The sequence below is a fragment of the Pteropus medius genome, unplaced genomic scaffold (genome assembly GCF_902729225.1).
Source record: "Pteropus medius unplaced genomic scaffold, Ma_sr-lr_union100, whole genome shotgun sequence".
In the NCBI taxonomy this organism is placed as follows: Eukaryota; Metazoa; Chordata; class Mammalia; order Chiroptera; family Pteropodidae; genus Pteropus; species Pteropus medius.
The window spans coordinates 11,317,742-11,335,573 of NW_024344240.1; the positions used below are offsets into that span (position 1 = coordinate 11,317,742).

General features: G+C 32.2%; 1 protein-coding gene across 4 annotated transcripts in view; it reads left to right on the forward strand.

Annotated features, from left to right (window-relative positions):
* TMTC2 (transmembrane O-mannosyltransferase targeting cadherins 2) overlaps positions 1-17,832 on the forward strand; it is a 346,015-nt gene that overhangs the window by 183,148 nt on the left and 145,035 nt on the right. The gene's annotated exons all lie outside the window — the stretch shown is intronic.

Genomic DNA, 17,832 nt, shown 5'->3' on the forward strand with positions numbered 1-17,832 from the left:
AGGCTGTTGGTAAAAAAAAAAAAAAAAAAAATACCGGACCACAACCGGCTCAGTGGAAATGGTCCTATGATGGTGTATTATCAATGAAGCAGGTGACACCCTGCTGGCCTTGTTTTTTGAGGTTATCCATAACAACTTTTAGAGCCTTTATGGGCTTTTGCAATCTTTCAAGTCTAAAATTAGTGTTCTCTTAGATTGAATATATTTACCAGTGGTTACATTTCAAAGGAATTGAAACTGGCATATGATTAAAATAAGCATGAATTTAAATTATTCTGATACCTATATTAGCTTTTATGTTTGATTCCTAAAATGCTCTAACATTTATTTTATAAATATATATCAAATACATTACTCATTGAGAAATATATATGTACATTTACATACATACACTTTATATTTTTACTATGTAAAGAATACTGCTAAAATAAATACCCATTAGCAGCTTAAGAAAAAGGTATTACCAGTATCTTTGAAGTTCTACCTTCATACCTCCCCTTATTTGTTTTTTTTATTCTTTAATTTTTCAATTATAGTTGACATACAATATATATTAGTTTCAGTTGTACAACATAGTGATTGGATATTTATGTAATTTATGAAGTGATTATCCTGATGTCTAGTACTCATCTGATACTATACACATAGTTATTACAGTATTATTGACTATATTCCCCATGCTGTACCTTAATATCCTTGTGACTGTTTTTATAACTGGCAACTTGTACATCATAATCCATTCCCCTTTTTGACCCACCCCCAAGCCCCCCTCCCATCTGGCAACAATCAAAATGTCTGTATGAATGAGTTTGCTTCTATTTTGTTTGTTCATTTATTTATTTTTTTTAGATTCTACATATAAGTGAAATCACATGACATTTTTCTTGCTCTGTCTGCTTACTTCACGTATCATGATTCCCTCTAGGCAAGTTTGATTCTTTGTTATAGCTGAGTAATATTCCATTGTATATATGTACCACCTCTTCTTTATCTATTTGTCCATTGATGCTTATTTAGGTTGCTTCCATATCTTGGTCATTGTAAACAATGCTGCAATGAACATAAGGGATGTATACATATTTTCAAATGAATGTTTTGGACTTCTTCAGATAAATATCGGAAGTGGAATTGCTGTGTCCTTCTTTGTCTCTTGTAATATAGCCTGTATTTTAAAGTCCATTTTGTTTGATATAAATACTGCTACCCAGCTTTTGTTTGTTTGTTTGTTTCCATTTGCATGATATATTTTTTTCCATCCCTTTGCTTTCAGTCTGCATGTGTCTTTCGATCTCAGGTGGGGCTCTTGTAGGCAGCATGTGTGTGAGGCTTGTTTTCTTATCCATTCAGTCACCCTATGTCCCTTGAGGAGAACATTTAATCCATTTACATTTACAGTTATTATTGATATTGATGTAGTGATTGCCATTTTATTATTCATATTTTTGATCCTTCTTCTTCTTCTTCTTCTTCTTCTTCTTCTTCTTCTTCTTCTTCTTCTTCTTCTTCTTCTTCTTCTTCTTCTTCTTTCTTCCTCCTCTCCTCCTCCTTCCTCTTCCTCACTCCTCCTTCTTCTTCTCTTCTTCTTCTTCCTTCTTCTTCATTTCTTTGTAGTCTTCCTCCTCCTCCCTCCTCCTCCTCCTCCTTCTCTCCTTCTTCTTCTTCTTCCTTCTTCTTTCTTCTTCTTGGTTTCTTCTTAGTTTTTGTCTTCCTCATCCTCCTCCTCCTCCTCATATCCTCCTCCTCCTCCTTATTCTTCTTCTTCTTCTTCTTTTCTTCTTCTTCTTCTTCTTCTTTCTTCTGTGCCTTTAACATTTCTTGTGATACTAGTTTGGTGGTATTGATCTCCTTTAGCTTTTTCTTATCTAGAAAGCTCTTTATCTGTCCTTTGATTCTAAATGATAGCTGTGCTGGGTAGAGTAATCTTGGTCATAGGTCTTTGCTTTTCATTACTTTGAATATTTTGCACCAATTCCTTCTGGCCTGCAAAGTTACTGTTGAGAAATCAGCCAACAATCTTATGAGAGCTTACTTGAATGTAATTAACTGCTTTACTCTTGCTGCTTTTAAAATTCTCTCTTAGTCTTTAACCTTTGGCATTTTAATTATGATGTGTCTTGCTTTGGGCCTCTTTAGGTTCATCTTGTTTGGGACTCTCTGTGCTTCCTGAAACTTCTATGTCTATTTCTCTTGCCAGGTTAGAGGTTTCTGTCATTATTTCTTCATATAGGTTTTCAATTCCTTGTTCTCTGCTCCTTCTGGTACCCTTACTAATGTTGATATGCTTGATGTTATCCCAGAGGCCCCTTAAACTAGCCTCATTTTTTTTGGATTCTTTTTTTCTTTTTGCTATTCTGAATGAGTGTTTTCCACTTCCTTGTCTTCCAAATTGCTGATATGATCCTCTGCTTCATTTAATCTGTTGATTCCTTCTAATGTATTCTTCATGTCAGGTATGGGGTTCTTGATTTCTGACTAGTTCTTTTTTATATTTTCAATGTTCATTTTTATGTTTCCTTTCTCTCTGTTAAAGTTCTTACTGAGTTCATCTACTCTTCCTCTAAGTTCATTGAGCATCCTTGTAACCAATGTTTAAAACTCTACATTTGGTAGATTGCTTGTCTCCATTTTGTTTAGTTCTTCTCTGACACTTTCAGAGCTGCTGCCCTGGTGCTGGGACTTAGAGAGAGTAAGGCTGTCAGTAAGTCCATGTTTGGGCCCTTTAAGAGGATCACCTGGGACACCAGCAGCCCTTCCTTTCACTCAGCCGCAGTGTCTTCATCTACAATCACTGATGGTTTTCATAGCCAGAAGTTATGGGGACTTCTTTTCCAGCACTGGGACCCTGGGCTGGAGAGCCTTGTGTAGGGCTGGGATCCCTCATTCCTTAGAAAGTCCTCCACCACTGAGATATTCCTCCAAATTATTAAGGGCTGCATGAGGGTATTGGACCAGCCTTGTTCTGCATCTTCACCCCTCCTACCAGTCTTGAAGTGGCTTCTTCTATTCTTAGTTATAGGACTTCTGTTCATCTAGACTTTTGGCAGTTCTCAACATTATTTGTTCTGTAGTTTAGTTGTAATTTTGATGTGCTCAGGAGAGGGAGCGAGCACAGTGTTCTACTCTACCAACTTGACCAGAAGTAATCTTTTTTATTTTGTTTACTTTAATTCATTTGTTTTTCCTTGCTTTATCTTAGAACCTCCATTATGATGTTAAACAGAGGTGTATTTCACTGTTAACTATGTATATTTATAGATTTTTCTGTAGATACATTTTATCAGTAGAGATTCTTTTTATTTCTAGTTCAAGATTTCTTTTTATGAATTAATATTGATAATAATATGGATTTTTTTCCCCATTGAATCTGTTCATTTGATGATTTATATTAACAGATTTTCTAATGTCAAACCTGTTTTGCATCCCTGGAATAAAAGAGGAATTAGTTATAATATATCTCCATTTTTACATTCTAAATTTATTTTTTGCCCATGTTCCTATGTGAAGTTGGCAGTTGCGATCTTATGGTGTCATATTCTGGTTTTAGAATCAATGAATCTTATATAATCAATTTGAGAGTATCATCTCTTTTTTGTTTCCTGAAAGCTTTTATATAAAATTAGAATTACCTTTTCCCATCCATATTTGGTAAAATTTACCTGTGAAACTGACTAAACCTGATGTTTTGTTTATGAGTGGGTACATGTTTTTATACTGATTTAATTTCTTTTATGATTTTGGAAATATTCAGGTTTACTTTTGGATCAATTTTCGTAGATTTTTTTCTTGGCTGGATTTTGTTTAATTCATCTAGAGTTTCAAATGTATTTTCACAGAGCTATGTATTCTGTTTTCATAGTATCCTTTTTTCAGGCCTCTACCCCAAGTGAGGCTTAAAACATATTTTGGCTTTGAGACTCATTGGACAATAGATGTAGTATTGCCCCAAACTTTGTGAAAGTAGATTTATGTAAAGGAATTCCCGTGGATTTTCTCCTCCTCATTTCAGTTTGTCCAAATGTGTGGGACAGAGAATACACCCACCTTCTCCTCTGAGTTTTTTGTTTGTTTGTAGTTAATCTACTCAGTCTTATTTCCTTTCACGGAGTCAGAGATTATGTGGCTTCTGTAATCTAACCCCCATTCAAAGCTGAGTCCATTTAAAGACCAAGTCTTGGTTTATTATAGTTTTGCAGATATATTCAAGGTGAATGTCATCTTCAGAATTTGTTTATCCTTCTAGAGTCCTGCTTTCTTTCAGTTTCTAGACTTGGGGATACTTATTTTTCCCACCAATCAATTCATTGGTTAAAAAATATTTTTGGTTTTTATCTACTGTTTTTATGTGTTCTATACAAGGTGAGAATCTCAGAGCAATGAATTTTACCATACTGCCAGAAAGAGAAACCTAAGAAATATCTTCAAATCTGGCATCTATTAAGGAATGGTTAACTATGTTAGAAGTTATATTTGAGAATAGAGTTGTTTGTTTAAGATCATAGAAGACGTTTTTGACATTTTTAATTTTTCAGCAAAAGATAGCTAAGCTGCTAAAGCAAGCTGAAAAGCATATTAGAGCACTATCTCATGCAAAATAAAATTATAGGTATTCAACCCTTATAAAACACAGAGGAGTAAAATATGTTCATATCCTGCTGTAATATAAAGTTTCAGATAATGTCACAGATATAGCAGATTTCTGAAAAGACGAATGAAATATATTTTTTAGTTTTACACTTATTACGCATATACACCTATCATGGGTAATAGTAGCTTTAAAAGAAAATTCCAGTTCAGTTTCAAGGGGTTATGAGAGAATCCGAGATGTTCCAAGTCATATATTTATTGAAAAAGGATTGATTCTGGAGGACTATTTATATATAAATATAGGAAAATAACTAAAACAAAGTGAGTCCTATTTTTATGCATATGCATGTTAAATTAAAAATCTCATTTTTTTAGCTTTGCATATTAGTGTTAAATTCATTTGTAATTTAAAAATATGAATATTACCATCTGGGGGATCTAGTAGGAACATAGATATGTGCTTACTAAGAATTAAATAAGGATCAAATATATTAAATGCTTTAATTTAAAAAATGATAATATTGTTTTCCAAGTAAGAACTCACAACCTGATTTGATTAAATAGTAGAAGCAAATTTTAAAAAGAAAAAAAAAAAACAAATCTTCTTGAGGGCAGAACTATATTACAGACTTTATAGTGTCTTGTATTTAAGATTCTAATTCCCAATAATACTAGCTCCTACTCTGAACATTAATTCATTTTAAACAGCTTAATTCAATTTTTTATGCAAAATATCATGGGATATTATATTAAAATATCAATATTAATATCTTTTTTGGAAGTAGTTTAGACATATATTTTAATTAGAAAACTTTTCTCTCTTGGAATCCTAAGTGTAGAAAGAAGGAACTGGATTAGGTATGCAATACAACAGCCGAGAGTCAGATTTTGACAAGAAAAGATTACTGAAATGTCAACGCACTTTTTTCTTAAGTGCAGTTCTTTGCCTGGGTGGCAGAGGAAACTTATAGTCTTATAATGTTTGGGGCTCTGCAGATTGCAACTTGGAGTTTGTGTATTAAAGAAATGTGATAAACTTTTTTCTTCTATTCTTGTTTCTTGGGAAACTGGGGTAAATTTCTCAAACTATGTATCATGAGACCACCAGCAAAGATGAAAAGATTGGAAATATTTTGTGATATTATCTGGTTTTATCAATTGGCTTACTTTCTTTGAGTTCTATCAGTTAGCTTTGGTGGTTTGTAATACTGGTGTAGAACACCTCATATCTGTACTTACTCTGTTTTTGAATAATTTGAATATTTTCCAAAGGTGATTTCAAGTCGTGTTCACTCTAGTGATTAAGATTGAATGGTGTCGTCCATATTCATGTGATTGTTGAAAATAGTTTTAAAGTAGAAATAAGTTTCTAGGCTTGAGTAATGAAAACAAGCATGTTAATGATAGCATATAAATCCATGTATTCTGCATTTTTCTTATCTCTGATCACAGTGATATAGTTGAAATTATTTTGCTCTTGAAATTCTATTATTTAGAAGCAATGGGGCAGGATTTTAAAATCTCTTTTGCGTAACACTTTAGGACAAGATTGAGATACTTGAGGGCAGGTTATACAGTCACTGAAGTCTTTCCAGAATGGCACTGTGCTCTGTGGTGCAATTCTAGAAGCAAGAGGCTATGTGGTGCTTTGGTCAGAGGCCTGCCGTGCTTTGGTTCTCAGCTCTTTTCCAAATTAAACTTGGAGTAGATATTTATTTCTGAGTTTTAAATTTAAAAATTAGGCTTTAAAAAGTACTTCTTAACCTCATTTCTGATTATTTGGTAGGAAAGTATGGCTTCCTTATGGATTTTAATCAATCTTACATGTGAATAGTATGAATGTCAACACTATTTAGGACTCATGAGTGGAATATATGGATTTATTCCTCTGAGAGCACATATCAAATCATAACTACTAGTTGGTAATATTCATTAATACTAATATGTGTCCTGTGGATGTGTTTAGTACAAAATATCCTTTAACCGTTTCTGAGAATTTCCTATTGGGATCCAATCTGGTTAAGATTAGAGCTTCAGAAGAGTAAGCCAGCCCTTCTCTTTCTTATATTGCTCAGTTGATGTGATAATGTCATTTTAGTGAATTGAACCTTCTGATTTTAAAACTTCTCCTGATCCTTTGTATTTATCTTACCCCTCTTTTTACTAGGTTTTTTTTTTTTTTTTCACTGCTTGGTAGTAGAAAGTCCTTAGCTATATGTTTAAGACTATTAAATAAGTAATGGCATTCTTTGTTTCATGTCAAGTTTTTCAAGTGCTGCAAAAAGGCCTCATACACAAGTATTTGCTGCATACCCTTTTAAGAACCCTTATTTACTTGTCCTGCAGCAGCAAAAAAGGCAAAGAAAATTAATATCCCCTTTTCTGATGTTAATAGTCAGCCGAAAGTACAGAAGAAAATACTTTAACATGATTGTTACCCAAGATTTCTACATATAACAAAGGTAATTGATATTTATTTTTAGAACATTTTAACAGTTATTTAATACACAATTGTTCTTTTTTCTTATTAATATTTGTATTTTCCTACGAACACATTTTTATTCTTGAAATATATATTTTTACTGATTATTTTTAATCTCCTTTTCTGTAGTATTAACTATACTTTTTCCCTGTTCAACACTAGCTGCTGAATTGATAAAAATGACTATCAAAAATTAATATATAGAAGTTAACATAGATTATAGTGTAATGATGTACTATTTATGATGTGCTATGTTTATATTTTAGAAATAGAAATTTTTTATGAAGTAAAATATAATCTTGAGAATTTTTCTTATTTTTCTTATTTTTCTTATCTTAAAATTGGTTTCTAGAGTATTTAATGTTTCCTTGAGTTTTGTTTTTGTTGACCTGGATTTGCTTGGCAATGAAATTCTTAATAATACATTCAAATATAAAGAATATAGGAGATGTATTGTAAAAGTGTATATCTGCTTGGTTATGCTTTTTTTATGAATGATAATCTATTAATGAAATAGTCCTTTTCCATAATAATGTACTTTTCAAAGAGTTACACATCTATTATCTTATTTAATTATCTTATGATGCTGAACTTGGGCGAGTGCCGTTACACTGGTTTTACAGATGAGAAACTAAGAGAGGCAGTATGCTTCAGGAGAAACAGCGTGATAAAGAGTACAGACTTTACAGTAAGGTAGATGTGGGTACTAAATCTTAACTCTGGCCATTAATAGCTGTTATTATTATCCTTATATTGTTATCATTGCAACCTCTCTGAGCCTCAGGTTGTTCATCTATATAGTGAGGGTAGCAATGCCACTGTGTGAGACAGTATGTGGAGCACACCTAGACCGGCATTTGGCCCACATTGTGGATTTAGTAAATTACTGCTTTTACTACTGCTAATAAGAAAGAGAAGAGTCAGGTCATTTACTTCAGCATACCCAAATCTAATTGGTAAAAGGACTAGTACTAAACCTTAGGTTTTGGATATTTTGTTTTATATTTCCATATCAAAGTTCCTCTTAATGAAGCATAGAAGGAAAGTAACCTTGGGCTATTAGATGGCAGAGACCCATTCAAATGATGACATGATTCACTGTGAGATAAAGTAGAATATGAGAGTAGATTATATAAAAGATTCTCTTTTTTTTTTTTTCCTGAGTTGCTTAGAACTTCAGATATAGTTGTTCAAGAACTCAATCGCCTTTCTAAAGGTTCTTCATTTTTCAGACTCGAGCCAGACTCAAATGATACCAATTATGATGAAGCAAGCTGTAAGGAATTATTTGGGACAGTTCTCTTTTCTTTCTTTCTTTTTTCTTTTTCTTTTTGTTTTGAAAACGATTTAATAATTTTTATTTTATTTTATCTCATTCTTTTAAAATGTCTTTGGAAATGTTACATATTTAATGTTATCCTTTAAATTTATAAATATATACTTTATAGCTTATATGAAATAGATATATAGATATAAATATATGCCGTGGGCAGTTCTGTTTCTGATATGAAATCAGTAGCAACTCAACTACGCTTCACAATTTCCAGTCTAAATCTAAAGGTACCAACCAGTTTACAACTTCACCAGCTGAAACATCAGCCAGATATGAGGAATTTCCAAAAAGCCTCTGCCAAATTGGTTTGTCTGTTATATAAATAAAGTCAGTATTTGCGGCATGCCAATTATATATTTACCAAATGTTTTATTGATTACTTTTAACAGCATGATAAGCAAAGAAAGGATCTGTTAGTAAGATTTGAGAAGAGTGTCAGGTGCTTCCAAATTCTTCTCCCTTGTTCAGTCATTATATTTGTAAATGCAAATTGTATTTACTGTATTAATATATAGTCCTGTGGGTTAATTAATCAGAAACTTTGCAAAGAGCATACTGCTACTAGAAAAGGACATAGAGCAGATTGTTTGTTTTTTTGTTTGGATGAAAGGCCATTGGAAAAATTCTGAGCACAGATGGAAAATTAATGAGTGAAGGCAGGTGTAGGTAAGAGCTGGCATTATTGACTGGGCACTGGGCTATGAATGTGGGGTGGCTTAAAGTCAGAGTCAGGAATATGGTAGAGATGGCAGATGGTAAATGCTAAGGAACAGCCCTAGATACGTTAAAACAGAAATGAAAACAGGTCCTGAATTTCACATGTGGATATTATAGCATATCCATAGATATAGCAACTAACAGTGTTGTCAAACTAATAATAACATGTTATCAGAATACTAAGTATTATCTTTTCATCTTTAATACTTTTTTCCCCTTATTAGGAATAAGTTTAGTTTCAGGTCTATCTGAGTTAACCAGAGATAGAGAAACAGGAGAAATAAGTGCATATTATAAAATTGCTATAATTAGAATTATGTATAAGTATGTATTCTGTTATCATAGTAACCATAGTCTTTAAATTATGTCCACTTTTTCTGCTTCAGATTTTAACTAGACATGCCTTTTTAACCCATTTAACATTCTTTTTTGTAATAGTCCAAGGTATGATCACTTTAAGAAAAATAAATTTTCGGAGGCTTTTATAAGAACCCTTATTTCCCTGGAGTCATATGAAGTGACTCTCATACAATTAGTGAAAAGCCCAGGCTCACATGTTGACCCCCTCACAGTGTATAGAATGGATGGAGTCTAAAAACATTGTGGTTAAAAAAAATACAACGTTCACATTTATCTTAAGTTCCATGTAGCAAGTGGCTCTTCCCACCCGCTTCCACTTGCTTTCCTTTTTCTCCTCTCCGTTGAGATGAGAAAGTTTAACATAATTAACCTTTATATTTTAAAATATTTATTTAAATTCTAGCTTTGGTAATACCATTTTTGGACTACAAGTCTGAGTGTTGCACAGAGGTTAAAAGCAAAGGAACCAGGCAGACACAACTTTTAGCTCTGTCATCTTTTGAATGTCATTTTACTTCTGAGTCACAATTTCTTCACCTATTATCAACTGGATGATAATCTTATTTGTTGTGAAGAGTAAAATAGATAATACCTACGAAAAGTTTAGCTTAAAAATAGCTCTTTAATCTGAACAGAAAAAAATTGTATCAGATACATTAGGTACTCCTCTGTTTATTTTCTTTTGCAGCTGGTCTTGCACAGATAACTGATAAAGTTTCCATTTTTAACCCTTTTTGGTGGTAGAATTCTGATTTCAAACAAGTAACTCAAAATTGGAGGAAACAGAATTTAGGATTTATCATCTTTAGTGCAGTTAAATGCTTCTTCAATCTTACCAGATTTTACTTAAAACTTAAGATTTTGACATAGGGACTAAAGACATATATTAAAGTTCTAAGGTAAAAGTAAATTATAGCTGAAGGCAAAAGTGAAAAATGAGAGTTTTTACCAATTTGGGTGACTGTGTTCAGTGTACTGGTGAAGTGAAAATGCTGATTGATAACCCAAAGAGACATAATTCCTTATGTAGACCTGAATTAAGTAGCTAATTTTTAAATATTAATATTAAAAAATGATTCATGTTTTTAGCTAATTTTAAGTGATGTATATCAAAATCATAAGAAAATTATTTTAACATTTCTAGTAACATATATAACATCTTCAAAATTTTCACATTAAGTAAAAATTCTAGAAAAAAATTGCTGAAGTCACCATGCATTGATTTTGTGAACTATAAAATAGTTACTTTAGTTGCAATAGTTACTTTAGAATAAGTTTGATTTTACTTTGTACACTTAGAACTACCATGTATTTGAATGGGAGCTTTGAAAAAATTTTGGAAGTATTTATTGCTGTAGATTACTTAGCATTTCTAGAAGGAGCTCACATTTGACTTTCTCTTTAGAGCAATGTTAGCAAGGTGGGAGAATTTAATTGTTTTTATGCCATTCAAAAAACATAAAACAAACTGTGGCAGATTGTGAACTAAGTACAAGAGGAGCTTTCCTTGTGAATTAAGGTCAAGTTTCTCAGTAAGTGGTATCTTTTAGATGCAATTGAATATCAGTGTGAAGGGCCCTTGAGATATGTTATTCCTGCTTCTTTGCTTCCTGATTTTTTAACAGAAATTTTTTTTTTCTTTTGAAAATAACTTTACAGATCAAATTTTCTAAAGCCTTTGCAGTGGTATCTAGTAGCATCTCTTTGCCTTCCCTTAATGTAATCATCATATATGCTTAATCTTAGGAAATCATGTTAAACAAATCATGTACTTGTTAAACAATGCTTATTAAATGTCTGTCACATGTAAGACATTTTTAGGGCACTTGGAAAATCTTGATAAACATACCCGAGTCTCCAGCATCTTTGAATAGCAACAATTGTTTACACAGGCATCATATGTTCTACTTCCAATGAATTAACTGGAAAATGGGACATTTAAAGTTATATTTCTAAAGGAATATAAAACACTTAATATTTTGTTTGGCATTAATTTTTCTCTCATATGGAAAATACGTTATAAAATACGGGTACCAGATAGCTTTTTACGTGTCTGGAGTTTTTTTTTTTTTTGCCCCTAGCAGTTAAAAAGAATGATTTATTTGGATAATTTATTTTGTGTTCCTCTTCTACTCCAGCCCCTCAATTAAATATGTAAAAATATTGAGTATTATAATATGCTCTTGTACTTAGTATTCAAACTCAGTATTGAGAGAATGAGATAGATAGCTTTACCTCTAAGTATATAGGTTCCAATACCTGGAAACAGATCTGGATTTCCCGTCATTAACATTGCTACGAGGGAGTTAACACTTAGTTTTCTCAATAATGAAATGGTTATAGTAGCATACCTCAAAGATTTTTATTGGATTAAGTAAATTTTGGATACTGTCAAGCAAATAGTAAGTTTTAAATAAATGAAAGCACTTAAAATTACTATTTTTTATTAACATTTTGTATATATTCTTTCTCCACTTTCTCATGTTCCTTCTTTTTCTTTTCCTGCACTTAGATGTATGGGCTACAAGGAAAAGCCATGATCTGGGACAGTAGCTCCCCCCAAATGAGAGCAACTTCATAGTATATTCATTTTGTAAAACAAAAGGAATAAAACGAGTACTCTGAATATTTTGAAACATATTGAGAAAAACTTATGAAAGTTACATTGAGATTTTAGAATAAACTAATTAAAGCTTTTGAACTTCAAATAAGTACTTTATTATATTTTCTCCAGAGTTTAAACTGTTTGTCTGTTCACATTTGTCAATTGAAATACAGACTTTAAAAACATAGGTACTTTTTTTTAAGTTTCTTCACAATTTCTTGGAAGAATTTTAAAGATTTTATTCCAGTTAAACTGTATTTTTAAAAATCATCACATTAAGTGAACACATCAATAAAATGGGCTTAAAAATGCAAATAACATTACATTTTAATGAAAATACAAGATACAGATCTTTAAGTTCTGTTAGTCCAAAGTATAATTACCAAGTGAAAATTTGAAGATAATCCTAAACATCTGTTTTGAATTGTCTTAGTGTAAAGAAAAGTTTAATGAATGTTAAAACTCTTTCTTCCTTAAGCAGGGTATAGGATAACACCATTTTTATTTTAAAAGAATGTGAGATGTAACCTTAATTTTCCTTTCCTCCCATCTTTAAAAGAAAAAGACACCCCTCCCCTTCATTTTCGTTTTCTCCCCTCCCCACCAACCCAGTTGCAGAGGGTTAGATTAATTATATGTTTCATGGCCTGTTTTCAAGATGATTCCTGCAAGTTTCTTTTCTTTTTGTCATGTATTTATTCCTTTTTATCTTTATTCCTAACTTCATTTTCCCTCTGCACCATAGGCGGAGGCTTTAATGTACTTAATTTACTCTTGTAAAATATGTAGTGATATTCTGGGTAGGAATGAATTTTTAATATTTATAACTGGTGCCATGATAGAATGCATTAAATATTTTGATTCTTTGTAGGCTTTTAAGGTCCATTCGTGTTACAATGTTTACATGGGATTTGTTGCTGCATAGAAATCCATAATGTTTATGTGCCGCATGGTACTCACAGGGTGGACAAGTCAATTACTTCATTATCAGCCAACTCTAAGATGCTTGCATTAAACATCCTCTTACATGTTCTCTTAGGTGAGAATTTCCTTAGGAGTGAGATTCTGGGTCAGGGTTTATCCTTGACTTACTTAATGACATTTGTTAATTTGACCGAGTACTGTCAGATGGCATAACAAATGGCTGCCCTAGGCTGTACTGCCACCAATAGAACATGGAGTCCTTCCCCACTTCTTCACTAGCACATGGCTTTATCCAGTTTTCTGTTTGGGGCCAATTCGATAAAATATATGTTGTAATTTGCATTTCTCTGGGTTACTAAGAAATTTGAGAATTAGTTAAAATGCTTGATATTTATTGGGTTTTTCTGTTTGATAGATTCCTAATCATATCCTTTGCCCATTTTTTCTCTCTGTTGAATTTATCTTTTTTGTTGTTGTTGCTTTTTTAAGAGTTCTTTTTTATATTCTAAGTACAGCTCTTTGTTTAGATGTTTGAAATATCTTTGCCTACTGTATTATGTGTTTTTATCTTTGTCTATGATATCTTTCAATAAATAGAAGTTTTTCATTTTGAGGAACTCAAATTCATCGATATTTTACCAATTGAGTTATATTCAGAAGTTGTTCTAAGAAATTCCTTTCCCTTCCACAGAGGTATTCTCCAACATACTTTTCTGTTAGTTTTACTTTTTCATATTTAACCTATAAATTTATCTGGAGTTTACCATTGTGCATGGTGAATATGGTATATAAATCCAGTTTTACTTTTCTCTTAATATTATATTAGAATATATTTTTTGAGTTCCTTAGTAAATGACTCTAAAATATTAATTGGATACATAGAATTTATAGACTGATTTTGAAAAAATTTATTTTGTGTAATGTTAAATTGTCTCATTCATGAGCTTTTGAGTATTCTTCTATGTCTTTCAAAGTTTTATCAAACCAGTTATATTTAAAAATTAACATGATTTCAAAAGTTGACTTGGTTAATGTGATCAAATTTGTCAAACAAAAAAAAGCATAGCTACGCTGATTAATTCCATAGATTAATTATATAGATGTGAATTCATCCCATTAGCCCTTTTAAGATGTATTTTTTGTAGTTCAGTTAAACTATAGTTCCTTTAAACTATATCTACATTAGCTAGATTTTAAATGATTTCTCAATTCAACAATGATTTCCTTTTCATGTTTTGTTTTATTATTGAAACATGATAAATGAATAGCTTTTATGAAAAGAATTATTATTTAGTGGACTACTAATAGAATTTTTTATTTTAGGTCATATTCTTTGGTGTACCTTTATATTTTTGGAAATAATCTTAATGGTAGCATTGAGTTTTGGTAGCATTGATGCAAAAATCAGTCACATTTAAATTTGAAAATATGGAAGTAGTGACAGCAGTTTTCATGTCAAAAAAAATGTGTGGCAATTTAAGACTTAGTTTTAGCAGCTCTTACTTTAAAAACCTAAAATCTATTTCGATAAACACTGTATGGAAGAGCAATTATCTAAGGAAGAAACTATTTTGAAAAGAATCGTTTTCATATTTGAGTATGATGAAATCCTCTATGTTAATGCCCTTCAAAGACCACCAGGAACACACCTGCAGTAAAGAGGATGGCTTAATTTCTCCTTGTTCTGAGGGACCACCACCCCATAGAGACCCTGGGATATCTCATTGTATGTCTTATCATAGGATCTGGACTTTGGTTGGGTAATTTGAGAGAGGGTCTAAGAAAGGATGGGTGTCCTGTAGATTGGATACTAGGACAATTCTATGACTGGGTAAAGAAGTCATTTATTTAGCAAGAGGGGAAATATTTGACATTTTGTGTATTGTACAGTAATTTTTCTCTTTTTTGTGTTTATTAGAATTATGAAATGGTCTTGCTTTGTCTCATTTATCATGGTCTCATAGTAATCTTGTCTCAAGCTGAGATTCTATAAGACTGTGTTGTGTACAATAGGAGAACAAAATACCAGGTGGCGAGAGTCAGATCAGCTCTGGACATCAAAGACTTCCCTCTCTCTCAACCTGCCAGCTTCTGCCCCACTTTCTCCCTGTCTCTCCATTCCTTCCTCTCTCATCCATAAAGAATTAAATTTGCTTTTAAAATATAGGCCTAATTTGGGAATTTTCTTTTTCTTTTTCCAGTCACCCAGGGCAATGACTTAATCATAAAAATGTGAAGAGTTTTCCATTTGGACAAAAATATCAAGCAACTCAGTTTCACGTTGTGGCTTTGCCACAGATGACTTTGCCAATGATTTTTAATTTCTTAATTGTAGTTTTACTTTGGAATAACCATCTTCTCTGCTGCCTGTCCCAGTGTAAGCCACCCTAATCTCGTCTCTGCATTCACTGCAGTTGTCATTTGACTGGTCTCTCTGTTATTTTTGTTCCCTTGCAGTGAGTACCTCCTCCACAGAGAAGGCAGAGTGATCTTTTAAAAATGTTAAGTCATATCACAAAAAATCCTCTCTGAAAGTCCTCTCCTACCCACTGTGAATAAAGACTTATTACGGCCCACCAGACCCTATAGGATCCCTACTTATCTGTGTGACTTCATCATGGCTTTCCCTTTGATTTTGCAGTCACACCTGCTGGCCTTTTTGTTCTTAGAAGTGTCAAATTCATTATTGCTTTATACTCCTTGTTCAAACTATTCACTTTACTTGGAATCGCCAGTCTTTGCAAGGCTGGCTCCATATCCTTTATTCCTCAGAGATGATACCCATTTCCCTATTTGTAAGTTATCTCTAGCTAAATTAGCTTCATCCACTCCATCTTATTTTATGTTTGTAGCACTTATCACTATCTGAAGTTAATTTTTTTATTGTATTGTGTGGTTGTCACTTCTCCATCCCACTTTACTCCCCACTGCATACATAAGCTCCGCATGGTGGGAACTTGTATGTCAGTACATTCCTAAGTGCCCAACCTCTATTGAAGTACCTGGCACAAAGGAGATATGTGCTTAACACATATCTATTTAGTAAATGAATACATTTATGAATGAATAAATGAACAAACAAGAAAATGAGTGAACATATATTCTAGTCATAACTTTATGTCTGTTGACTATTAATAATAGAAATACATGTTTATTAAGATATAAATGCCTGAAAAGTCAATCTGTTTATCTAGAAATACTCCTTAAAATATTTAAGATAATCTCTTGCTATATTTTTTTTTCAGCATCTATGTTGTAAAACTATAGTTTAGATGGGATAGCATTATAATGTTTTCTTGTTGCTTAAAATAATATTTGGTTGCATTTCTCTAGAGTGATTCCAATGTAAATATAGTTTCATTAACTAATGCCACAATCAAAGCAGAACTTGGGAGAGGTAAGGTGGCTTGAAAAATAGCCTGGTTATTAGAAGTTTCCATACAGTCATACTTTATTAATTTAGGGGTGAGGGCTACATATAAAATACATGTGGGGTTATGCCTTTTAAGTTTAAAGATAATTATAATTTATTTTACTATCTCTTTTTTACTACTTTGCATCTCTTGTTGTTGCATTTAGTATTTGAATTTGACAATATTTTATACTGTTTTATCATTCAGTTTTTTTATGGATTCATAATACCAAGGCCTAATTCATAGTATGTGAATGTTGCTTTGCAGTGAAAGATGAAAGGTGGTATGAAAATGTTAGGTGGAGGGTGGAAAAAGTTTGGAAGCAGCCAGCCTTGGGTTGGAATTCCTGCTCTAATTAATACTTCAGTATTAACTTGGCAAGTTCTGTAGTGTCTGTGAGTCTGTTTATTAGAACAGACTAAGCATAATATTTATGTACAGGACTGTGTCGAGAACGTAGCTGATATATTTCAAGTATGTGGAGTAAAATGTGATGTTATTAGGTGCTGGATAATTCTAAGTTCAGTGCTTTTTCTCTGTTTTTCATCAGCGGCAAAAAAATATGAAAGATTATTCTCTGTAGATAAAATAAGAGCATAAAGTGTGTAATATTTGACATTATTTCTATAATCAACATTTGATATTGTAAACTGTGAATTGCAAGGAGTATTCACCACAATAATATTAATGGTAATAGTAAATATTTATTGAGTGTTTGTCTTGTGTCAGCCACTGTCTTAAGCACCCTACATATATTAACTAGTTTAATCTTCATTGCAAAGCCCATGAAGTACTATTTTTCCTATTTTACAGATGAGTAAACTGAGGCACACAGTGTTAAATTATAGGGTACACTGACACATCTGAGATTGAAAGAGTCTACACTTTATTATACCTTAAAAAAATTGACTTCAAAACCCTTTTCATTCTTCAGGTAGAATTAGTAATCAACAAAATAAATATATCTTGACACACATAAACCTTGCTATCCCCATCTTGTAGCTGGGAAGGACTCTGGCTTCAGGATTTGATACCCATTTCTTTCCCAGTGGGAAGGAAAGAAGAGAAGAGAAACCTCTTGTCTTAGAAGGATAATTTTGCTTGAGAGCAACAGCTGTTGATGTGACTTTCATCCTTTTAATTTTGAGAAATCAAGATTGTTTAGAGTAAAAAACAAAGGGTGCACAGAAAATATAGATTTTTTTTAACATGATTATGATTTTTTTTTAAACATGAAATCAGTATCTCAGTATTTCCACATGAGTGCATTTATTAGCAGGAATGGTATAAAAGAACATTGTATCTCAATAAACTAAATATACTTAACTGTTTTAAGAAGCATAATGTTTTACTGATATATTCTAATGACTATTAAGCCTCTATATAGCTTGATCTTGTTTGGTTATCTTGCTTT